The sequence below is a fragment of the Rhinatrema bivittatum genome, chromosome 4 (genome assembly GCF_901001135.1).
Source record: "Rhinatrema bivittatum chromosome 4, aRhiBiv1.1, whole genome shotgun sequence".
NCBI lineage: Eukaryota > Metazoa > Chordata > Amphibia > Gymnophiona > Rhinatrematidae > Rhinatrema > Rhinatrema bivittatum.
This window is the reverse complement of record NC_042618.1, coordinates 103,460,154-103,469,148: the sequence shown is the minus strand read 5'-3', so window position 1 is coordinate 103,469,148 and position 8,995 is coordinate 103,460,154. Positions and strand designations below refer to the sequence as shown.

General features: G+C 46.0%; 1 protein-coding gene across 4 annotated transcripts in view; it reads left to right on the top strand.

Moving 5' to 3' along the window:
- The window catches only part of RMDN3 (regulator of microtubule dynamics 3), a 167,575-nt gene that overhangs the window by 1,459 nt on the left and 157,121 nt on the right, over nucleotides 1-8,995 (top strand). The gene's annotated exons all lie outside the window — the stretch shown is intronic.

The window sequence follows — 8,995 nt, the reverse complement described above, 5'->3', positions numbered from 1 at the left end:
TGTTCTTCCAGGTTTCAATCACCATCCCTGCCCATATAGATTGCTTAATTCAGACATGAACATTTTCAGATCAAGCTGTCCCCGTGTTCTGGTGCCAAAAAAAAGTATCTCTGTTGCTGCTGCATTTCTCCAGAGCAGAAACCAGAATTTCAGAAGGGAGCCAATGTAATTGTGGGAGCACAGCCACATCTCCTGGGCGCCCGATGCATTTGAGTGCTAGGGACGCACAAATCTTCCCTGGTGTGCCCTTTTTTTTAACACAACAGCTCATTTAAATATTGCATCGGGTGCCCAGGAGACGTGGCTGTGTGCACGTTAAAAAAAAACAGGTGCCCAGTCCAGACCTGGATTAGCACTTGACCCTAAAATCTAGATATGTCATCACACCCAGTAATATGTTTTCTTAAAAAAAAAATTGTCCAGTTTAGTTTTAATTAATCTTATCTACATTTCATTCTGTACTGTTGTACGTGATTCACCTGGAAGATTGGAAAGCTGTCTGTAAGGTTGAGTGAGCTATGGATATGGTTTGTTCAGTTAGCCATGGCATGCAAGGCAGACAGCCCTGCATCTCAGACTTTGACCACATATGATAGAAGGTGCTGCAGAAAGTGGTGTTGATGGAGTACCCAATTTTCTCATCCAGTTCTCAGTTGATTACCTGGAAATTATAGTTAGAGGCACTGTGGTGCTGAGGATGTCATCTTTCCTATGAGAAGCAGAACCCAAAATGGTGCACTTTCTCGTGACTGCAGTGAGTGGAGGCAGAGAATTTGCTGTGGCCTTCTAGCACTTATACCGCTCTTTTATAAAATTTTGAGAGGTCAGTATTCAAAAGAGTTTGTCCTGCTAAGTTCAGGACGTAGCCAGACAAAAGAGTTTAAATATGTCCTGCTGACTACTAAATAATTTGCTAGCTAAAACTTAGCTGGATAAAAGAGTTTGTATGATGGCATTCAGGGAGCAGGGCATCTATTTAGCTAAATCTGGTTGAGAGGAAACAGGCCTAAAGTTTTTTGGGTAACAATAATGATTCATTTTTTACACATTTTTTATTTATATTGCACTTTTTTGTAACACTTCAAAACAGAATATATTCAGGTACTGTAAGTCAGAGGCGTACTGGGGGGGGGGGGGGAGCGGCAAGGGGGCATTCCGCCCTGAGTGACATCAAGGGGGGGGGGTGCCAATGACGCCAGCAGGAAGGTTTTGTGGCGGTGCGGAGCAGTGACATGCTGGCGGGGTTTCCGCTCCCCGCCAGCAAAAGCAAGGTCCTGTGGAAGAGGCCAGCGGTGCTGCTGTCGTTTCCTGGAGCCAAGTGGCAGAAGAAGAGGCCCAGCAGTGCAGCCTGTGTCTCCCGGAGCCGGAGGTAGAAGAAGATGCCCAGCGGTGCCGCTGTCGTGTCCTGGAGCCAAGCGGCAGAAGAAGAGGCCCAGCGGTGCCGCTGTCGTGTCCTGGAGCCAAGCGGCAGAAGACGAGGCCCAGCAGTGCAGCCTGCGTCTCCCGGAGCCAGAGGTGGAAGAAGAGGCCCAGCGGTGCCGCTGTCGTGTCCTGGAGCCAAGCGGCAGAAGAAGAGGCCCAGCAGTGCCGCTGTCGTGTCCTGGAGCCAAGCGGCAGAAGAAGAGGCCCAGCGGTGCCGCTGTCGTGTCCTGGAGCCAAGCGGCAGAAGAAGAGGCCCAGCGGTGCCGCTGTCGTGTCCTGGAGCCAAGCGGCAGAAGAAGAGGCCCAGCGGTGCCGCTGTCGTGTCCTGGAGCCAAGCGGCAGAAGAAGAGGCCCAGCGGTGCCGCTGTCGTGTCCTGGAGCCAAGCGGCAGAAGAAGAGGCCCAGCGGTGCCGCTGTCGTGTCCTGGAGCCAAGCGGCAGAAGAAGAGGCCCAGCGGTGCCGCTGTCGTGTCCTGGAGCCAAGCGGCAGAAGAAGAGGCCCAGCGGTGCCGCTGTCGTGTCCTGGAGCCAAGCGGCAGAAGACGAGGCCCAGCGGTGCAGCCTGCGTCTCCCGGAGCCAGAGGTGGAAGAAGAGGCCCAGCGGTGCCGCTGACGTGTCCTGGAGCCAAGCGGCAGAAGAAGAGGCCCAGCGGTGCCGCTGTCGTGTCCTGGAGCCAAGCGGCAGAAGACGAGGCCCAGCAGTGCAGCCTGCGTCTCCCGGAGCCAGAGGTGGAAGAAGAGGCCCTGCTGTGCAGCCAGCGACCGAAGAAGCGAGACACTGGCCCTGTGAGAGTAATTGCCAGTGTATGAGAGGGAGGGGTGTGTGTGTGTGTGTTCGTGTACATATGAGGGTCATAATTAGCTAGTTGGTATGTTCTATTATGCTATTTTAGAATATCTGCCAAGTCTTTGCTACTGTACCAAATGGCTGTATTATACCTATTTGCATTGATATATGTGCATTGACTCTGGTTTCCCTGTGTTTTCCCCTTATAGAGCAAACCATAGTTCATACATCACTAAACCTTTGGGACATTTTGAAAATCATATTCATATCAGAGGTTATTCTGCTGTAGCTAAGCATCATAGTCACTTAAGTTGCTCTGTGCAACTCTGCATTGTCTGCAGTTGCATGCTGTGAACATTAGCATTTCATTAGTAAGCTTGGACTATCATAAGTAAATATTGTATGCTGGTGGGTCACACCTCTTTTTTTACTTTTCATATTTACAATTTTCCTCATGATAATTACTGACAACCCAGCTGTTAGTAAACTATACTTAAGCAAAATGGTTAATGCAACACTTGGCAGCATATAGTGCATGAAGCATGTTATGGTAGAATTATGTACCTTTCATCTCTTTCTACATCATCCCAAAGGAATTTAAAGAACTGTCACTCTACCAAGGTGATTTTATTATAAGGTAAAGGAGTGAGGCTGACACACTTACAGGATCAATCACATACTGTGGAGGATGGGACTCCAGTTTACTTAATAAACAGTACACCTCCATATACTGTACTAGCAAGGTTTTAACTCAGTCTTTTTTGTTCTACTTATAAGCACAGATTCCCTCCCTACCATTCCCCCCCCCCCCCCACACACACACAAATGACAAGAGGTGATATTGCCTCTTATTGGTCCTTCCATCTGTGTACAATAATTCTTCAGAAGAGTAATTCTACTGTTTGATATGGGCACGAGTGAAATAACAAGTAACAAATATTTTGTTTGTATCTCTGTGTGTGTACCCCCAGTTCACGACAATCTCAGGGTGACAGGTATGGAGAGTGGGGGATTTTTAAAATCTTTAGTTTTAATTACTGCGTGGTATTTGATGTCTACTGTTTTGAAGTATTTTATTGATGTTTAGGAAATTTTTAAAAATTTGTACAAGAGCTTCTAATTATTGAATATTATTATATTCATCAGCTGTTTTGAAATGTATATTTTTAATATGGTTTTACTATAATGATTGATTTTGTATTTCTTGATTGTATTATTTTGAGGAATAGCGATTTTCTGCTTCTCCATTGTTGCACTGCATACAGAATCTGGCTTGTGATTTCCAGTTCAGTTTTTGTCTGCATGTGTGCATGTGAGAGAGAGATATGGAGGAAGCGTGTGTGTGTTAGCATGTGAAGAGACGCAGAGGAAGCATGTATGTATGTGTGAGAGAGATGGGAGGCATGTCTGTGTGTAAGAGGAAGCGTTTTGTGTGTGTGTGTATTAGCGTGTGTGAGAATCACAGAGGAAGTGTGTGTGTGTGTGTGTGTGTGTGTGCGTGCGTGCGTGCCCCCAGTCTACAACAATCTTAGGATGACAAATATTGAGAGTGGGAGATTTTTAATATCCTGATTAATTTTAATCATTGGATGTTATTTGATTGTGTCTGCTGTTTTGAAATATTTTATCAATGTTTAGAAATTTTAAAATTATATATTGGGGGGGGGGGGGGGTGGGTGCCAAAGAAGTATCCGCCCTGGGTGCCAAATACTTTAGGAACGCATCTGCTATATTTCCCTATCCTGGAGTGAAGGAGTAGCCTAATGGTTAGAGCAGTGGCCTATGAACCAGGTAAGCCAGGGTTCAAATCCTGCTGCCACTCCTTGTGACCTTGGGCAAGTCACTTCACCCTCCATTGCTTCAGGCACAAACAGATTGTGAGCCCTCTGAGGACAAATACCTACAGTACCTGGAAGTAATTAGCTTTCAAGTGCCTGGAAAAGCAGAATATAAATAAAATAATCCCTCAGAAGGCTTACAAACTGTTTGTATCTGAGGCAATGTAGGGTGAAGTGACTTGCCCAAGGTCACAAGGAACAAAACAATTTTTTAAAACCTTTTGGGCCAGGAGGCTCTTTCTCCCACCCTGAAAAATTACTAAAAATGTTAGACATAGTGCCTGATTCCCTGCCCCCTCCCACCAAGGACAAAAAGTTGCTAAAATTGAAAGTCCTCTGGGTACGCATACCTGGATAACTTCAAACTTAACTGGTTATATTCAATATAGCTGGTTAGGTTTAAATGTTATCTGTTATATGTAACTGGATAACTTTAACTGAATATATTTAGCTTGAGACCCTGCTGAATATCCTCCTAATAATTAGTGCAGAGCTTTCCTGATACTTTCATTCTGCTGACAGTCATTGGCAGTACCCTTTATATAAATGTTACTATGAGTTAATGTGCATAATATAAAATAATTGTGCTAGAATTCAGTAGTAGTTATTTTGCAATATTTGTTTAACTTGTTGCGCAAGTATTAGAGATATCAGTAGAATACGGTTTGGCAAGTTAATGAATATGTTATTGTTGACCATTTTGATCTTTTCTTTTCTTAGAAAAGAATTGGGTTGGTACTGTGCTGGATATATCTGCATGATGTCTGATATGTTGCTGCAGAAATATATTGGGCAATGAAATGGGAATGTCATCGGAACTTTTTTTTCTTTTGGGCAGGATTTTTTTAGATTTGGAATATGTCCCAAGTCACTATCTTGTTTTGGTATAGTTTTAATTCCTGCACTTACCTAGATCAGTCCAGACAAGTGGGTTATGCATCCCTACCAGCAGATGGAGGCAGAGAACAAAAACTTTGAGGCACTGCTACATAAACGAGAGTGCCACCTGCAGTCCCTCAGTATTTCTCTGTCTCCAGCAGATGGTAGAGGTGCAAACCTGCAGTCCTGACTGATCTGGAGTTTGGAGATTTGGTTCTGCTCCCTGAGGTGCCAGGTTCCTTCGTGGGCCATCCCTCGGGTTGAGTCGGGCAAACTGGGGGTTGGATACCCCCAACTGTTGCAGCCCGCTAGCTCCAGGGCCCCTGATAGCCAGGGGACTGGCTCCCTCTTGTGCCTCGAGATTCTCTCCTGTCCGCTTTTGGCTCTCTCTCTCTTTTGGGGTTCTTGTTCTTTTTTCTGTTAAGTTAATCTTTGTTTAAAAAAAAAAAAAAAAAAAAGTAAAAGAGTCAGAGAGCTCTGAGAGATTCCAGCCAGGAGAATTGGCAGGTTGTTCCGTTTTTACGAGGAGTGGGTCAAGATCACCTGGGATTAGTGGGTTCTGGAGGTGGTAAGAGATAGCTACACCTTAGAATTTTCTTGGCCGCTCAGGGACACCTTTCTGGGGTCCCACTGCTCTTCTGGAAACAAACGAGAAGCTGTGGCGGGAACTCTGCAAAGGTTGAGAAGCTTGGAGGCAGTAGTTTCGGTGCCGCTGAGTGAGCAGAGGCAGGGAAGGTACGCCATCTATTTTGTGGTTCCAAAAAAGGAGGGTACCTTCCGTCCCATCTTGGATCTGCAAAAGCTGAATGTGAGCTTATGGGTGCTGCACTTTTGGATGGAGACGCTGAGCACGGTATTTGCTGCGGTCCGCAAAGGAGAGTTTCTGGTGTCTTTGGATCTCACTGAGGCTTATCCGCATATTCCCATTCGAAAGGACCATCAGATGTTCCTGTGGTTCAAGGTGTTGGGTCAGCATTTCCAGTTTCGGGCTCTTCCCTTTGGGATGGAAACAGCTCCTCGTACCTTCACAAAGGTGATGATGGTGGTAGCAGCAGCCTTAAGGAGACAAGGGATTTTGGTCCACCCATACTTGGACGATTGGCTCATCCAGGTGAAGACTGAAGAGGAGTGTGCTTGTTCGGTGTAGTGAGTGATGAATATCCTAAGCTCTTTGGGATGGGTTATCAATGTGGCAAAGAGCCACCTGATTCCATCGCAATCTCTGGAGTACCTAGGAGTCTGCTTTGATACCCTGAGGGGCAGGGTATTTCTGTCAGCAGACAGGTTGTCGAAGTTGCAGGAGCAAGTATGCCGGCTTCTATGCCTCTCAGTTCCCAGGGTCTGGGATTACTTACAGGTTCTGGGTTCCATGGCCTCGACGTTGGATCTGGTTCCGTGGGCCTTTGCTCACATTCGTCTGCTGCAGAGGACGTTGTCGTGGTGGGATCCAGTGTCTGAGCAGTATTTTAACCTGTTGCCTCTTCTGAAGGAATCCAGGTCCAGTCTGGCATGGTGGCTGATGAGGTAGAGGAGTGGACCTCGAAGTTCTGGATTGGGTGGTGGTGACCATGGACACCAGTCTCAAGGGCTGGGGAGCAGTGTGCCTGAGTTTGGCCCAGGGTCTCTGGTCAGTGTTGGAGAAGGCCTGGTCCATCAGTTATCTGGAGAAGAGAGCGGTGTGGAGGGCCCTAGAAGTGTTTCTGACCCTGGGCCAGGGTCAAATGGTTCGAGTATTTTCAGGCAATGTGACAACGGTGGCGTACATCAACTGCCAAGGAGGAACAAAGAGTCATGCGGTGGCTCGGGAAGCTCAGCTACTGTTTGTGTGGGTGGAGCGTCACCTTGAGGGAATTGCGGCCTCCCATGTAGAAGGAGTAGAAAACGTGCATGCGGTTATCCTAAGCTGACAACAGCTGGATCCCGGGGAGTGGGAGCTGTCCCCAGAAGCCTGGAATCACATTTGTGCCAGATGGAGTGTTCCTCAGCTGGATCTCATGGTGACATGAGCCAATGCAAGGACAAGATTCTTCAGTCACAGAAGGCAAGTTGGTGCGGTAGGACTAGATGCTCTAGTGTGCCCGTGGCCGACTGGGATCCTTTTGTATGTGTTTCCTCTGTGGCCGCTTATAGAGGGAGTACTAAGGTGCATAGAAGCACATCCAGGATTAGTGGTTCTGGTGGCACTGGAGTGGCTGCGTTGTCCGTGGTTTGTGGACCTGGTGCATATTGTGGTGGACGGACCTCTATGGCTGGTTCATCTGCAGGGTTTGCTGTGGCAAGGTCCCATATTTTTGGATTGGGAGGATCACTTTTATCTCGCAAATTGGCTTTTGAGAGGCAGTGATTGTGCATGAAGGGATATTCGGAGCCAATTATTTCTCTCTTCTCTAGGCTAGACACCCTTCTACTTCCATGGCTTATATCAGGGTTTGGAAGGTTTTTGAATCCTAGTGTGTTCAGCAGCGGCTGGATCTTCTGGTAGTGTCGGTTCCACGTATTTTGTCCTTTCTGCAGCAGGGCTTGTCCAAGGGTTTGACTAATAGTTCCTTTCGGGTTCAGGTTTCTGCCTTTGGTTGTCTCAGGGGCAAGGTGCGGGTCAAGCCATTGGCCTCTCATCCAGATGTCATCCGTTTTCTCAAGGGGGTAAAACATAAGAACATGCCATACTGGGTCAGACCAAGGGTCCATCAAGCCCAGTATCCTGTTTCCAACAGTGGCCAATCTAGGCTATAAGTACCTGGCAAGTAACCAAAAACCAAGTATATCCCATGCTACTGATACTAGTAATAGAGGTGGCTATTTTCTAAGTCAACTTGATTAATAGGTAATGAACTTCTCCACCAAGAACTTCTCCAAACCTTTTTTAAACCCAGCTACACTAACTGCACTAACCACATCCTATGGCAACAAACTCCAGAGTTTAATTGTGCGTTGAATGAAAAAGAACTTTCTCCAATTAGTTTTAAATGTGCCACATGCTAACTTCATGGAATGCCCCCTAGTCCTTCTATTATCCCATATTTACCCATTCTAGACCTCTCATGATTTTAAACACCTCTATCATATCCCCCCTCAGCCGTCTCTTTTCCAAGCTGAAAAGTCCTAACCTCTTTAGTGTTTCCTCATATGGGAGCTGTTCCATTCCCTTTATCATTTTGGTTGCCCTTCTCTGTACCTTCTCCAGTGCAGCTATTTCTTTTTTGAGATGGGGCGACCAGAATTGTACACAGTATTCAAGGTGCGGTCTCACCATGGAGCGATACAGAGGCATTATGTCATTTTCCGTTTTATTCACCATTCCCTTTCTAATAATTCCCAACATTCTGTTTGCTTTTTTGACTATCGCAGCACACTGAACTGATGATTTCAATGTGCTATCCACTATGACACCTAGATCTCTTTCTGGGGTGGTAGCTCCAAATATGGAGCCTAACATTGTGTAACTATAGCTTGGGTTATTTTTCCCTATATGCATCACCTTGCACTTAACCACATTAAATTTCATCTGCCAGTTTTAATGCCCAATTTTCCAGTCTCACAAAGTCTTCCTGCAATTTATCACAATCTGCTTGTGATTTAGCTACTCTGAACAATTTGTATCATCTGCAAATTTGATTACCTCACTCGTCGTATTTCTTTCCAGATCATGTATAAATATATTGAAAAGTATGAGTCCCAATACAGATCCCTGAAGCACTCCACTGCCCACTCCCTTCCACTGAGAAAATTGTCCATTTAATCCTACTCTGTTTCCTGTCTTTCAGCCAGTTTGTAATCCACGAAAGGACATCGCCACCTATCCCATGACTTTTTACTTTTCCTAGAAGCCTCTCTCATGAGGTCCCAAAAAGCAATACGGTAGACGGTCTATTGTTTCACCTGTGATCTCTGTAATAAATACTTTCTAAGAAAACTGAGACGACTGGTCTATGCCTTTTACTGGCCTCCTGGCTCTTATAGACCGTCTACCGTATTGCTTTTTGGGACCTGATCTGTGGTATTACAGGAACGAAAATTAGTAGGTATGAACCAATTTTCCTTTAGTAGGCTGGTGTAATGCATGGCCAACA